This window comes from Pongo abelii, chromosome 11 (genome assembly GCF_028885655.2).
Source record: "Pongo abelii isolate AG06213 chromosome 11, NHGRI_mPonAbe1-v2.0_pri, whole genome shotgun sequence".
NCBI lineage: Eukaryota > Metazoa > Chordata > Mammalia > Primates > Hominidae > Pongo > Pongo abelii.
Genome location: NC_071996.2, coordinates 54,303,554 through 54,320,293, shown reverse-complemented (window position 1 = coordinate 54,320,293; position 16,740 = coordinate 54,303,554). Strand labels below are relative to the sequence as shown.

The window sequence follows — 16,740 nt, the reverse complement described above, 5'->3', positions numbered from 1 at the left end:
GTAGGTAAATTGTGTATGTCCCCTATATCCTGCTGATCATTTTTAGACCTTTTTGGAATAGGTTTCTGGTTTACTTCTTGCTCTCTTTTCCCACTGTCACTATCCTATCAGTCTCCCAGTCAGTCTCTCTGACTGCAGTTTTTCGCACTTTCAGACAGATCTTCCCAGTGCATCCTTTTCTATCTGAAACTCTCATTCACTTACTTTAGTGCAGCATCAGCCATCTACTCACAACCATATGGCTGCAAACACTTCCTCCTGGCTTTCCCGATTTGCTGTGATCTGCATTTATTCTACTCTACAATTTTATTTCCAGCTACTCCTCAACATGAACCTCTGAACTTCTCATTCCCCAACTCATAAGGCGAGGCACCACTTTCATGCCTTTGTTCATGCTGCCCCCACCTTTTCTTGAAATGCCTTCGCAACATTTTCTCTGCCCCCAGCAGATCGTGATGATGCTTATGGCGCAGTTCCAGCACTGACTTCTCCATGCACCTTTCTTGGCCTCATCACCTCAGACTGACCTCTGCCTTTTTGCAACTCCAAAGTCAGTAACCTTCCTTTCTTTTTTTAAATGACATAGTTCAGCACTGAACTGCCTTGTTTCATGAACACAGATCTTATTTCTCCAACTTGTTTGAAAGCTCTTTAAAGGCAAGAACCATGCCTTTTACTTCTTTTGTATCCACTGCAACTCCTACCCCCATACTGACTACAAAGTTGTCCAAATTCATCACTCTCCAAACATTGCCTTTATTTTCCTGCCCTTTAGCTTTGCTGTCTGCCATTCCTGATAATTCTGCTTAAGCCTCGCTCACCTTCTCCCTGAGGTTTTCAATTCCCCCAAAACAGAATTAATCTGTCCTCTTCTAGTCACTGATTGGATTTGTATTTTTATTATGGTACTTTTTGTACTCTCCTTCATAATGTGGTTATTTATATAACTGTCAGCCCTATTAGGTTATAAGCCCTTATTAGGTAAGGACCATGTCTTATTTATCTTTTTGCCTGCCATTGTACTTAGTACAGGCCTCATACATACTAATTTTTCAACAAGCGTTTGTCAATTTGAATTGCATATTAGATAGTAGACAATCACACATGACCTAGTGTTGTTAGGGCACTGAGTATGGTTGGTATATGTTAGTCCACTTACCTGTTCTGTCCTCTTGGGGTACCTAGTACCTAGCGACAGTTCACCTGGTTCACATATGACCACCTGAAGGGATTCTTTCATTTAGAACTTAATAAAGACAATAAAATGCTTGGTAAAAATGACTAAAGCTATACTGTGAAGTTAAAACTAAACAATTAAGCATAGTTTCTCTACTATGTGTACAGAAAGCTGCAAAGATTCTGCAAGAATGTTGAGTACTAACTTGTAGTCCCTTGTCTTTGGGAGTTGGTAGCATATTTGCCCTGGGGAAGTTATATAAGGGAAGTATCTCTGAGGCCCCTTTATTCCAGGGACCTTCCTTCTGCAGTACTGTTTGTTCCTCATTTAAGACCATTTTATTCAAGAGCACAGAGTTCTTGGTCTTTGTGTCTGCATTTTCCCCTAAACTCTCCGTTAAAGTACTGAGTGTGAATTTCTTGAACTCGTCTCTCTTGTTCCCACTAGCCAGTGCATAGGTGCATGCAACACCAGCTAGAAGAAGGGCCTCCTCTCTCCTCCACTTCAACCTGCTGAATGCTACCTTTCATCCTCAGAACTGTCCTCTTCTGCACTGTGAGTCTCTCTGATCTTTGCTGTGCAGCATTGAAGGAGTTTGATCAATATTGGTGGAAGAAGAAGAGCTTTCAGGATGAGTCTGGGAGGAAAAAATTTTCCCACTGAATGGACATCCTGCCTGCCTCTTGTGTTTTGCTCTGAACTCTTTACTTCTGTCCTCAGGCCCTTGCCTTCATCTGGACTTGGATTTCACTCTATGCCCATCATCACACCCAGCCATAGACAGTATAGGTCTATGTTACTCAAACATTTGTTAATTTATTTCAAATCCAGCCATTTGGATAATATATGCATATGGTTTGTGAATTTATCTATAATGATGCAGCATGAGAATGACAACAAAAGACCTATTTTTAATAAATTCATCTCAGCTTTAAAATAACAATTATTCCTTTTAAAGCATGCATTTCATAGAAAAGCAAAGATAATGGGAAAATAGAATTTAAAAAAATAGCTAAGTAAAAGGAATAGCTGCCTTATTTTCCTCGTTGAAACAACAAAAGGGCATCCTTTGGCCAGAGAGCTCATATTCAGCTTTTGGGAGGGAATAGAGTGTTTTGTCTCTGAGAGGTGACTTTTCACACCTGTTTAGGATTCTAAAAGTTTGTGGTGGGTTGGCTTGTTTTGTTGAGAGTGCTGGCCTTGAATTTTGGGATGTGGGTAGGCTAGCAGAGGTTGCGACAGTGCTCTGTGATGGGTGACCATCTCTAGCCCTGGCCATCTTGAAGTGGGTACTGGGTCATAAAGAGGAGGGGCAACCCACAGCCGTCCCAGCTGATGCGAGTTCAGAGCCACGCAGCCCAGAAGAGACAGCAGATCAGGAGTGTCAGCCTCATATGCAAAGGACAGCAGTCTTATTCATGCTGCTGTCTGACCAAGAAAACCAGAACTGACTGTCTTCTTGTTATTCCCAAACAAGGTGATACCTCTGAGTAAACACACTTCTTGCAGGCAGAAGAAATATGGAGGAATACAACCAAAATGATTGCTATATTTCATTTTAGCCAATACCTTTAATTGTCCCAAAGTTCTTACTATAACATTTAATTCCTACTCACTTGAATTAATTAAGTTTTATATCTCTATCCCTTTTTTAAGAGAGGGATTACAACAGCAAATTGGCCTCACCCAAAAAACAAAGGGCCAGGACAATTCCATATTGTCCTGCATTCTTGTTATTGTTGAAGTGTTCTTGTTAACCTGGATTGCGTGATTCCTTGGCTGAGTGCTTGCACTTTCTGAGTGCATAATCTTCATGGCAGCTCCATGAGTTAGGTTATTATACTCACTTTCAGAAAGGAAACTGAGCCCAGAAAGAATAAGTATTGTGCTTGAAAGCAAATGTCTAGTAAGGAGCAAAGCAGCCCTAGAATTCCAGCCCAGGTAGTCAAGCTTCATGGCACCACTCAGAACTGCTTATTGTATGCCAGCTCTCATATGAGAACCACCTCCTCTCCTTATATTCCCTAATGAAGAATAAAGGTGATGATCAGAATAAATTAACTTATAGCTTCTCTGTCAGACTTATTTAAATCAAGGTTTCATCTAGTTACTTTTTTTTCTATTTGTTTGGTCCAAAAAAGTTTCCAACAAATTGATGAGCAGACGTGGCTTTCCTCTTTGACCACTTTGGATCTATTGATGAGCCAATTCACTGGAGGAAGGGAAGAGAAAATCCAAGGTTTGGTAGTCACTTCCTTAGTAATAGTTGATTGTATGTGTTTTGATGTCAATTCAAATGACCAATTCCATCACCAAGCACTTGAAGACCTAATTCCTGGCACTAGGCTGACATCTTTAACAACAGACCTCAGAGGAATCTTAGAGATCATCCAAGAGATGTTCTTTCCTGAAATGCAAGTCCCAGCTTCTCCAGTGGATCATGGCCCAGTGACTTTGAGCATGTGGCCTGACTTCTCTTATAAGACCCCAAAAGAGCTTTGGAGAGAAATCAAGATAATGTGCTGGAGAGAACCTAGCATTCTCAGTAATTTTTAGTTCAATCTAAATGCAGAGACAGAAAGAGAGATTCTTTTTTTAATGTCTTCAACCTCAGTGATCTGCTCATCCAACAGTGCCTACCAACACTTCTGCTGGGTATGATTATTAGTTAATTAGCAAAGGCTTTAGAGCCAGTCCCACCAGGGTTCACCACACTTCACCAGCTGCATGACCTTGGGCATCTCACTTAGTGTCTCTAAGCCTTGTTTACTTCAATGTGGATAATGAAATCTACCTCTTAAGTTTTTATTGTGACTAAATTAGATAACATCAGTAAAGTGCTGTTTTATTCCAATCAAAACCCTATTTCCTAGTTCCAAAGGTTAAGCTAAGAGTAAGTTCTTTTCCTCTGCCATAATGACCTCTAACACACAGAACACAGAATTAGCAGATAGGAATCAAAAAAGCAAGCCTTGCTTTCATCTCCTGCCCTGTGAACTGATTGGAGAGGAAGGGCACTACCCCAGGAAAGAGTATGGGCCTGTACCACTCCAAACTCCAAATGGGGTTGGTCCATGCTGATGGGAGGGGTGGGTATCGTGTGGTCACCATCAAGGCCACAAAAGTTAAAGGAGGAAAGCAGTGCTGTAAGGAGTAGCACAGCCTAGGGCGCATGTCTTGTGACAACAAGCTTCTTCTGTGGAGGAAACTAGGGGTAGGCATAGCTCTTACCTAGAGCCCTGGGTGTTTGCTGGTGAGGCAGCATGTGCACAAGGGGCCCACCGTACCTTCAGAAACTCCCAACCATTTGTCATCTTCTAATTCAAAAACAGCATTTGTACCTAAAGTTAAATTACTGCACAAGGTGATATCACCTAGAAGACCTACAGGCTTCACAAATTTAGGAGACTGGTGACCAAAGAGAAAAACTCATACTAATATAGTCTCTGCTGGGGCCCCTGGGCCTCTCACAGGAAATATTCTTTTTGAAAGAACACAGTTGGCTGGGTGTGGTGTCTCACCCCTGAAATCCCAGCATTTTGGGAGGCCGAGGCAGGCGGGTCACTTGAGGTCAGGAGTTCAGAGCAGCCCGGCCAACATGGTGAAACCGTGTCTCTACAAAAAATACAAAAAATTAGCTGGATATCATGGCATGCACCTGTAATTCCAACTACTGGGGAGGCTGAGGCAGGAGAATTGCTTGAACCCAGGAGGCAGAGGAGCATGTGAGCTGAGATTGCACCATTCGCACTCCAGCCTGGACGACAAGAGCGAAACACCATCTAAAAAAAAAAAAGTACACAATTAATAAAAGTACTCAACACTAATCATGGGACATAGTAAGTGCTCAATAAATAATAGTGGTTATTATTGTTTTTGATAGTGATTATTAATATTTAATGTCACCTATCAAATCATTATTTTAGGGTTAATGCAGGTAATCTTAAGCTGTATAACTCTAAAAATATGCATATTTTTATATATGTACAAATGTATATAGGTATATAGAGATGTATAATGTTTTTGTTTTTAAAAATTCTGAAGGTAAAAATTCAAACTCTATGGTAGGGTTTAAAGTGAACTTAAATCTGTTTCCTTCCTCTAGTATATTTAGATGCATAATATTGATATGCATAATATTGATAGTATATTGATGCATAATAGATTCTCAGTAAATTTAACACAATTTCAAATAACATACTAGATTATTGTACAATGCGATCTTCTGACTTAATGATTTCACATTTTATTAGTTGGAGGTCTGTGCCATGCTCCTGGGCTCAAGAAATTCTCTTGTCTCAGACTCCAGAGTAGCAGAGACTATAGGCGTGTGCCATGGTGCCTGGCTACATGCTCTTCTGTTTTACAAATGAGGCATGCTTTTTAAAAACATGTCTTCCGTGGATAACATGTATCTGTTTTTATACCAATACCATGCTGTTTTAGGTACTATAGCTTTGTAGTATATTTTAAAGTCAGGTTATGTGATGCCTCCAGCTTTGTTCATTTTGCTCAGGATTTGTGTGTGTGTGTGTGTGTGTGTGTGTGTGGCTATTTGAGGTCTGGTTCCATATGAATTTTATATTTTTTTTCTATTTCTTTGAAGAATGTTATTGGTATTTTGGCAGGGATTACAGTGAATCTGGAGATTGCTTTGGGTAATATGGTCATTTTAATGATATTAATTCTTCTGATCCATGAACATGGGATGTCTTCCATTTGTGTTTTCTTCTATTTCTTTCATCATTGTTTTGTAGTTTTTGTTGTAAAGGTCTTTCACCTCCTTGATTAAAAGTATTCATAGATATTTTATTATTATTATTATTATCTTGTAACTATTTTAAATGGGATTGCTTTCTTGATTCCTTTTTCAGCTAGTCTATTATTGGTGTATAGAAACACTACTGATTTTGTATGTTTATTTTGTATCCTGCAACATTACTGAATTTGTTTATCCGTTCTAAGAGTTTTTGGTGGAGTCTTTAGGTTTCTATATATTTAAGATCATGTCATCTGTAAAGAGGGACAATTTGACTTTCTGATTTCCATCTGGATGCCTTTTATTTCTTTCTCTTGCTTGATTGCTCTGGCTAAATCTTTCAGTATATGTTGAATAACAGTGGCGAAAGTGGGCATCTTTGTTCCAGTTCTTAGAGGATTCAGTATGATGTTAGCTGTGGGTTTGTCATACATGGGCTTTATTACATTGATATATGTTCCTTTTATCCCTAATTTGTTGAGAGTTTCTATCATGAAGGGTGTTGAATTTTGTCAAATGAGTCTTCTGCATCTGTTGAAGTGATCATATGGCTTTTGTCTTTCAGTCTGTTGATGCAATGTGTCACGTTTATTGACTGGCATATGTTGAATCATCCTTGCATCCCTGGGATAAATCCCACTTGATAAATCCCACTTGATATTTGATATGTTGGATTCCATTTGCTAGTATTTTGTTGAGATTTTAAAATTATTTTTATCTTTTTTAGAGACAGAGTTTTGATCTGTTGCCCAAGCTGGAGTGCAGTGGCATGGTCATAGCTCACTACAGCCTTGAACTCCTAAGCTGAGGTAATTCGCCTGCCTCAGCCACCCTAAGTGCTGGGATTACAGGCATGTGCCACCACACTTAGCCTTGTTGAGGATTTTTGTGTCTTATTCATCAGCGATATTGGCATTGGCCTGTAGTTTTCTTTTTTTGCTTTGTCCTTGTTTCTATTTTTACTCCTTTCTCATATTAATGAGTGAAGAGATAGGTTGTTCATCTTTTTCTTATTAACTTGTTAGAGTTCTTTGAATATGAAGGATATTAAACCCAAGTCACTTATGTGACAGTGTTTTCTTTTTGTCATTTTCATTTTGACTGATTATTGTATTTTTTTCCCAGACAAATGTTTAAGATTTTTATGTAGTCAGATTTATCAATCTTTTCTTTTCATGGCTTCTGAAATTTTTGGCATGCTATTTTAAAACTTTAGCATAGTTTCTGTTAGTGGTAGTGGAGGTGTGTTTATATACATATATATTTTAAAATATATATGTGTTATATATATAATATTGCCTTTAAATCTCTTCATCTATAATTTATTTTTATATAAGCTATAAGACTGAGTGCGATGGCTCATGCCTGTAATCTCGGCACTTTGGGAGGCTGAGGTGGGTAGATTGCTTGAGTTCAGGAGTTCGAGACCAGCCTGATCAGCGTGGCAAAACCCCATCTTTATGAAAAATATAAAAATTAGCTGGGCATGATGGCACATGCCTACAGTCCCAGCTATTAAGGAGGCTGAGGCACGAGAATTGCTTGAGCCTGGAAGGCAGATGTTGCAGTGAGCCAAGATCGTACCTCTGCACTCCAGCCTGGGCAACAGAACAAGCCTCTGTCTCAAAAAAAAAAAAAAAAAAAAAAAAAGATATAAAATAGGGATCTATTTTTTTTCCCAGTCAGCTAGCTCAGTTTCCCAACACTATAAACTGGATAATCATTCTTTTCCCATTGATTTGTAGTGTTTCCTATATCATGCATTAATCTCCCATACAGAGCTCAGTTTGTGGTCTCCTTGTAATTTCATTGATCTGCACCAGTACCAAACATGTTTAACTTTTGTAGTTTTATATGTTTTCATATCTATTAAAAAGGCTAATTCTCTTTTATTCTTCCTTTAACATTTTTTTCTAAACAGTTTCTGGATTTTAATTTTTCCAGTCAACTTGCGTATCATTCTGTCAAGTTAAAATTGATTTTATTCTTCACTGGTCTTTCCTACATGATTTCCAGCAACCCCTGGAGGCAGGAAGAATGTACACCCTTTGGGTGAAGTCTGGGCGGTATTGGGGTCTCCATTTAAGGTTCTCCTCTTCCTCCTGAAGCCATCTCATTGATTCTTTCATTCAGCAAATAGTTTTGAGCTCCTGTGAAGCTTTGTGCTAGGAACTCTGAGGACCACAAAACTGGTAAGACATGACTCCTGCCTGAAATGAAGTAGATGCTTTACTGTGGTTTGCATTGTGTCTTCAGCCACCTCTGGGGGATCTCCTTCTGTTTTTGATGGCATATCTGGATTCGGTTAGCCATGCGTACACATTCCCTTAATGAGAAACTTTAGCCAGTTTTTAAAAAAAATCATTCCAAAGAGTTATTTAAAGATATTTTTTCATCACACAGTTCCTGGGACTACAGAAATGACACGGGCAAGGCTCAAGTCCTTTTCCCTACTTTCTTCCTGTCTTCTAAACCAAGCTATATTATTCTTTCTTATGTGACAGAAGGAAGTCTTTTCTTTTTTTTTTAAGACACAAGTGATTGCCTGAAGCTACTTTTAGGGGAAACATATATACTGTTGTTATATCTCTAATCTGACTCTCAAGAAAACAGACCACAATGTAGAAGTAGTGTTGGGTGTGCTGCTTTGTAAACCACTCTGGGGGCCACGTGAGAAGAAAGCATCTCTCAGTCAATCACTTTTCCAGAAAAGTCACAGAAGTCCTGTTTTCAGGCAACGATCAGCGCCTCATCAGTATGCAGCACTGCTTCTACCAGCAGCATATTCAGGATTTCCTGAACAAATACTGTGATTTTTAACGTCTCTGCTGAAACTAGATTAGTGCAGCTTGAGCAGCCACCCTGGAATGAAGACCTTGTGCCAGGTCTAATACTGCCAAGTGCAACTGCCAGGATCAGCCAGCGGGAGCCACCCTGTCACACACCTGTCATGTAGGTTGATCAGAAGCTCTCATGAAGTTTTGACTAGGCAGAGTGGGTTTCTAGAGCAGCTGCTCAGTGTCCCATGATGTTATTCTGTGACCTGCATATAGTAAAGCTTGGTTGCTGGAGGCCACCTTCTCTCAGTAGGTGATACTTTCACTTTCCCAGAAGGAAAGTGAGCTCCACAATCTCACTGTCCCTACTGTTACAATAAAGTTCTTGTTGGATGCAAAAATGATCATGGGTGTTTTCAACTTCTGTTACTCCTTAGTCTCACAGAAGGTTTTTGATTTATTGCTAATTGTGCTTATTGATATAGTACTTCTTACATACATGTAAAATATTATGTGCTGATTATCACAGCAGTTTTTGCCCAAAAGCATCCATATCAAGTAATCTTTGTTTTTTGTTCTTTCCCAATGTATATGTTGAACCACATGAAATTACAATTGCAATGTTTGCAATTTCATGATTCAACCTAATATAAAAGGAATCTACCCTCTTGCTACCACCATTACCACTGGTTTAACTTGCAAATCTGCTTGTAGCTCACATCTCAGTTTCTCCTTTCTCAGAAGTGCCTAAATGGCCATGGCTGGTACAGATTTCCTTTCCATCTCTATCTGGGCCTTTTTGTCACCTCTCTTCTTGTACTTGTGGGGTCAATTAAAATTCTTCTGCTGTTATCTCCATTCATGGGTCTCCTCAGACTAGCAATTAAAAGAAACCTGTCTGAAATCAGGGCAATTATAGCAAAAACTAGCCAGCACAACAGGAAGGGTAAGATTGGCCAACTTTTCTAAATTAATATTACTTCCTGTTAAATCAATTGTGTAAAATAGTTGTAATAGAACCCATTAATTTGTATTCCATTTATGAGATTATTCAGACAAATCCTGTGCTTTAGTTTGAACTATACTGTATATTTATATATAGTTATAATTTAATTACAAGAAATAATCTGTAAATAAGTGGTGTGAACATAATCGGAGGCATTATCATTTTAGAGAAAAAGAAAACTCTCAGTGGTACCTTAGAATCACCTACCAAGAACTAAAATGCTAAAGAAAAATTTTGTGATTAGAGTAGAAACTCAAAAGAAATTCACAAACCAAAACCTTGGTAGCCTACAGATACCATGTGAATGCAGAAATAGTGAACATGTCTTTTGAAAAGCAGTCTGCCATTCACTTCCCATGATCTCAGATTGGCATTTTTAAAAATACGTCTATCATTGTAAATTAGTGAGATTCTGCTGTTTGATTAATATTAACAAAATACTGAGGAATGTTATTTTGTTTTACTGAAGGCAGCTAAAATGTTTGATGTTTTAATGTAAGTTTTTGCACCAGATTTTATAGGGGAAATTTTTAAAAATGAATCTACCACACCCTTGCTCGCCATGTAGTGACCTATGAGAGTGTGTGGAATGGGAGGATGTTCTTGTTGCCTGTCTGAGCCTCAGAGGCCTCATCCGTACAGTGTGGATAATCATAACTTACTTCTTAGGGTCGATGTGATAATAATATCTATAAGTTAGTAAGGGATGAGCAAACATTCATTCTCTTCCACTCCCTTTAACAGCCTTTTATGAACATGCTCCTTTGCTACCCTTGACGGCTCTTTGAAACCTAAAAAGGAGCCTTAGTCAGATTAACAGCTGGGGCTGAATTTTAGGTCTTCCATCCAATAAGAGTGAGCCGCTGTGATTGTAAGCAGAACTTGTCTTATTTTTTCAACCAACATTTTTGAAAACCTATTTATGAGAACTCATGCAAGGTACCTTAGAGAAAAGTTATCTCGGCGATATAATTTCAAGAGTTCCTCATTCCACCAACATGCTGGGAATGTATACTTATCCAGCACTCTGGATTAAGGCATTGAAGACTGTAATTAAAACAAAACAAAACAAAACAAAACAAGAAAACTCATGAGGGTGAGGTTGCTAACAATTAGCATCACACCAAGTAAACACAACAACCTTGGTCAATTAACCACCAGAGAAGAACTTAAAATCATGGAACAAAGAAGAGAGAGATTCTGATGGGAGTCACTGTGTCTTTCTTTGAACAAACTTGAGGTCCTGCCATGCCAGGCACTGCAGGGCCTATGTACTTGGAGACGCAGCCTGGACCCTGCTAGGCTGGGTGCCCTAGCAAAGAGCTCTGGGCATGTTTGATAAAGGGGGTGAAGGAAAAGGAAGCGCATTTGCAAGAAAGGGAGGGGCCAGCCTGTCAAGATAAAGATAGCCTAATGGCAACCTTGTGAGTGAGTTATATTCACTCATCTACCCAGGGAAATCTGGGAAAGTCACCAAGAATGGGCTGTGTTCCTTCTGCAATGTGGAAAAATGCATTGTCAAGTCATTACAAACTTAACAGAGAAAAACGGGCACAAACCCATTGGGAGTGATATATTTCTCTGAATATTCCATGATCGCTTAGTCCACTTAATGCAACTTTTTTTTTTTTTTTTTTTTTTTTTGAGACAGAGTCTCGCTTTGTTGCCCAGGCTGGAGTGCAGTGGCACAATCTCGGCTCACTGCAACCTCCTTCTCCCGGGTTCAAACAATTCTCCTGTCTCAGCCTCCCTGGCAGCTGAGATTACAGGCATCTGCCACCACACCTGGCTAATTTTTGTATTTTTGTAGAGACAGTTTCACCACACTGGCCAGGCTGGTCTTGAACTCCTGACCTCAGGTGATCCTTCTGCCTCAGCCTCCCAAAGTGCTGGGATTACAGGCATGAGCCACCACACCTGGCCCAATGCAACTCTTAAAATGCCAAATTTACACCAAGATTAGCGTTCGTTTATCTGATCCAGAAGGGAAACCGACATTTTGAACGTCTACTACCGCACAGCCCAATATGGTAGCCACTAGCTACAGGTAGAATTTAAATTTAAAATAATTAAAAGGCAGTAACAGTTTAAAATTCTAAAAATTAAATTAAAAATTCAGCATAGTAGTCTCTGTAGTCACATTTCAAGTGCTCAATAACCACATGTGGCTTGTGGCTGCCATATTAGACAGCGTCCATGTCCATCATTACAGTAAAAGTTCCATTGGACAGCACTGGTTTAGTTGTATCAGCATTACTCTTGTACACTATGTTGTACATGTGTTGTCTTATTGATTCCCAAATCTATCCCAAAGAAGGACTTCATTCTTATTTTGCAGATGAGGCAAGAATCCCCAGAAAAATAAGCAGTTCTCTTTCATGTAGTGGCCACTCCAGTATCTGACTGATGGTCAGTGTTCTGTGAATGGACAGCTAAGCTAGGTTGTGGGAGACTGAGATTATTGGACTAGGAAGCCCAGCACTTCCAACAGTGGCAAGATTCTGTTCCAGTATGATCACATTGTATCTTATTTATTTATTTTTTTGAGACAGGGTCTTGTTCTGTGTTTCAGGCAGAGTGCTGTGGCATCATCATGGCTCACTGGAGCCTCGACCTCCCAGGCTCAAGCAGTCCTCCCACCTCAGCCTCCCAAGTAGTGGGGCTATAAGTACACACTATCATGCCTAATTTTTTTTTCCATTTATTTTTTGTGGATATGGGGCCTTACTATGTGACCTAGGCTGGTCTCAAACTCCTGGGCTCAAGCAATTCTCCTGCCTCAGCCTCCCAAAGTGCTGGGATTTCAGGCATGAGCTACCATGCCCAGCCTGGTTGCATTTTAAAATCAAACCTTTGTAGACCCTTGCTTCTCCTTGCTATAATTTAACGATTTGCCTAAATACTAAAATTACTCATACAATGAGAAAGTCTGTTTCAGTTTTAAAAGGACAAGATAAGTAAGTAGATGCCTAGTCCTGAGCTGGGAATGGAGAATGGCTGCAAATAGGCACAAGGTTTCTTTTGAGGTATTGGAAATGTTCTATTAGACTGTAGTATAAATTGTGTTCTGTAAATTTATTAAAAATCATTGAATTGTCACTTAAAATGTGTGAGTTTTATGTATGTAAGTTATACCTCAATAAAGCTATTTTTTTAAAAAAAAAGAACAAGATATAAATCCTAAAACTCTAGGGCAGCCAAAAATTTAATGTGAAAAAGCTGCCAAACCTTTAATTAGTGGGTCAAAGTTTAATTGCTGGTATTTTCCGAATTTCCCCCATGATGTTGAAAAAGAAATGATGTTTCATCTGGAGCCAAGCACCAGGAAACTCTACAAGGTATACATTATTATCTACATTTTCTAACGGAGGAAAATTAGGACGCAGAAGGTTAAATAACTTGCTTAAGATTCACAGCCAACTAGAACTGGTGACAGTGTCAAACCCAATACTGTCTGGATCCAACAGCCATGGCTGCTGCCCTGTTGATATCATGCACCCTCTCTGTGTGAATGAGAAGAAGCCCTTACATTGTTTCACTTGAGATCACCTTCCTTCTCTCAGAAGACAGCAGCTAGCTGATTTTCCAGTGTTACTATCTGCATTTTGCATTTTGTATTCGAGAAGAGGGAAAAAAGAGTCTAGACCAAAATATCTTTTTTTTTTTTTTTTTTTTGAGACAGGGTCTGGCTCTGTCACCCAGGCTGGAGTGCAGTGTTGTGACCTTGGCTCACTGCAATATGACTTTATCACTACATGGTATGACTTGCAGAGGTGTCTGCATGAGAGCTTTTGAGGGACTAGTCACTGTCATGTTTCCTGCACGTGGGTTAACAGCTCAGTTTTAGATCATTTGATAAATTGGGTAGCTTGCTCCTACCTGTTTTATGAAATAGAATGCTAGAAAATTATAAGCTGATGGGGCTTCCATCAGGTCTTTTCAGCTTTGGCCAGGCCTAGTAACCTTTATGTCTTCAGTTATGTTCTCTTAGCATCTAACATTCTTTCCTTCTTGCCATCTCTCTCTCTTTTTGATCATTAACTATTTAGCCAGATATCTGGGTGACACCTCTCCAACCTGTCCTGGTCTTACTAAGCCTCGCATGGCCACCGCCCTTCCTGGATACTTCCAGTGGTCAGGCCCAGGCAGTTTCCTTCTGGCCTCTCTAGCTCACTTGCTCTTCCCTCTGTGCCTTTGTAAATAACACAGATCCTTTCCTTTATCTTTTCCTTCCTTTTTTTCTGGGATATGTTCATACTCCCTTTCAACTAGTTGAAACAAAATAAACCAAACCAAACCAAAAATAAATAAAAACAAGAAACCAAGCCAGTACCAAGCCAGCAGAACATGTCTATGGGCCACATTTGGGCTCTTGAATGTTGGACTTCTGCTTTTTCGTATACAAAGCAATGTAGATGACATTAAAAAAAAAAAACCAAAGTAAATGTTGTGATGATATAAACTAATTATGAAAATGGGTATCACAGTGCTTTATTTTTCCCTCTACCAATATCCTTAGAAACAGGGAGTAAACAGGAACTTCTGCTTCTACATATTTGGCCATAGTAGAGTTTATTAGATTTGAGATTCTTACAGTGTCGTTCACATTTCAACATAAAGTTCATTTGTAGGAGTCCCTGAGTCACTTCTTGTGTACTCAGAGATAACTGAATCCCAGGATTTGAAAAGTTGTTAAGGTAGTTTCAGGAAATCAGCTGTCTTCTAGTGGCAGTAGTGGAGTGTGTATTCAGCTGCTTGACTCACTACCTGAGCAGGCAGCTTGCTTTTTTTGTGAACTGTAGGCACTAACCATCCCCAGGACATGTTTTCAAAACCAGGCAAGTGTCTTCTTCCTGACTTACGTACCATAGTCTCACTTGGGGTCCCGATGTCTTCACAGCAGCCAGTTCAGCTCCCTTAGAATGGTTCATCACACATCACATTTCCAGCAAAGCATTGCCTAGGACTAACTCCAAACTGTTCTCATAGATATTTTAGAAACACTGGGTCAGGCACAGCGGTTCACACCTGTAATCCCAGCACTTTGGGAGGCCGAGGCAGGAAGATCACCTGAGCCTAGGAGTTTGAGACCAGCCTGGGCAACATGACAAGGCCCTATCTCTATAAAAATAAATAAATAAATAAATAAATAAAAATTGAAACATTGTTGGTATTTTTTTTCCTCTTACTCTGGATTTTATGCAGGTATACCTAAATTCAGACAAAAGATGTGTTCTGAGAGAACTCTCTGCTTTAAAGGACTTCAAGATAGCTCTCTTTTTAGGCAATGAATACGTCTGTGAAACAGCCACCCTGCACTTATTCGTTTTGTAGATCCAAAGTTTTTCCCTAGTAGATTTGTACAGAGGAATTTGATTATAATTCGGTTAACAAATACATTCCTCTATAAAGGGCACTTTCAGAAGCACTATATAAAGTACATGGATTTGGACACATTGCAGTTATCAGGTTTATAGTACATTTTCTATGCAATGTTTAATGGCTACATTTCAAGATGGGTTATTGTGCATATATAATCGTTGAGAAATTAATGCTTTTTGTTTTTATCGATGTGAAAATGTCAGCACTAGGAAATGAGGATGAAAAGTTGATTTATTGTGTGCCTATTATGTGCCAGGTCCTGGAGTAGGTATTTTAATGTCAAATGCAGCTCAGTGTGAGATGTGAATCTGCTGGCTCTAAGACTGAACTACCTGCGTTTGAATCTCAGCCTTCCCACTGATGCAAGGATTCAGTGAGATAAAGTGTCCAAAACATCTAGCCCATGCTGGTGTGATAGCAAGAACTCAGTAAATATTACTGCTCATTATATCTTGTTCCATTTAATCCTGTGAAGTAGGCAGTGTCTCTCTTTAATAGACAAGAAGACTGTCTCAGAGTGGTCCAGTAACTTCTATAAAGTTTTCTGCAGTATGTTGCAGAGGCAAAATTTAGAACCAGGACTTCACTGGGCACTCTGATAAAACCGCTAACCAGGAGTTCTTGTTCTAGGTTGCCGGGAAAATCTATGCCACCCTTGCTAGAATGATGGCCTCTACTGAGAGACAAAGTTGCCCTTAAAGGCAACAAATTCACAAATAAACATTTCTACATGTAGAAGAACTTTCAAAGGACCAGGTTCAGCAGTCAACTATTTCTTAAAGCTTTCCCCCCCACCCCCCAGTGGACAGCAGACTCTCAGCCGTATGGATAGGTCTATGTTTTTCAAAACCTGCGCATGATTTATGAAACATAATCAAATACACCAGTCTTCCCAATGCCTCTGCTGTGTAAATGTTACCATCTATGCAAATATCAACTTTTAATGCCAGCTTAAGGAAACTGTAAGGATGATGTTCCTGTAGCAGCCATAAGACAAACCTCCAGGGTTTTTTGCGGGGGAGGTGGGGGGAGGCAAGGAGGGGGTTGACTTTTTAACTTGGCCACATCAGTCAGACTGGATTTCAGTACTTTTTTTTTTTTTTGAGACGGAGTCTTGCTCTGTTGCCCAGGCTGGGGTGCAGTGGTGCAATCTCGGCTCACTGCAAGCTCCGCCTCCCGGGTTCACGCCATTCTCCTGCCTCAGCCTCCCAAGTAGCTGGGACTACAGGTGCCCACCACCACACCTGGCTAATTTTTTTTTTTTTGTATTTTTAGTAGAGACAGAGTTTCACCGTGTTAGCCAGGCTGGTCTTGAACTCCTGACCTCGTGATCCACCCGCCTCGGCCTCCCAAAGTGCTGAGATTACAGGCGTGAGCCACCGCACCAGGCCTTTTTTTTTTTTTTTTTTTGAGATGGAGTCTAGCTGTGTCATGCAGGCTGGAGTGCAATGGTGCCGTCTCGGCTCACTGCAACCTTTGCCTCCCGGGTTCAAGTGATTTTCCTGCCTCAGCCTCCCGAGTAGCTGGGATTACAGTCACCCGCCACCACACCCAGCTAGTTTTTATATTTTTAGTAGAGATGGGGTTTCACCATGTTAGCCAGGCTGGTCTCAAACTCCTGATCTTGTGATCCACCCAC

General features: G+C 39.9%; 1 protein-coding gene across 5 annotated transcripts in view; it reads left to right on the top strand.

Annotated features, from left to right (window-relative positions):
- CACNB4 (calcium voltage-gated channel auxiliary subunit beta 4) overlaps positions 1-16,740 on the top strand; it is a 272,128-nt gene that overhangs the window by 203,759 nt on the left and 51,629 nt on the right. The gene's annotated exons all lie outside the window — the stretch shown is intronic.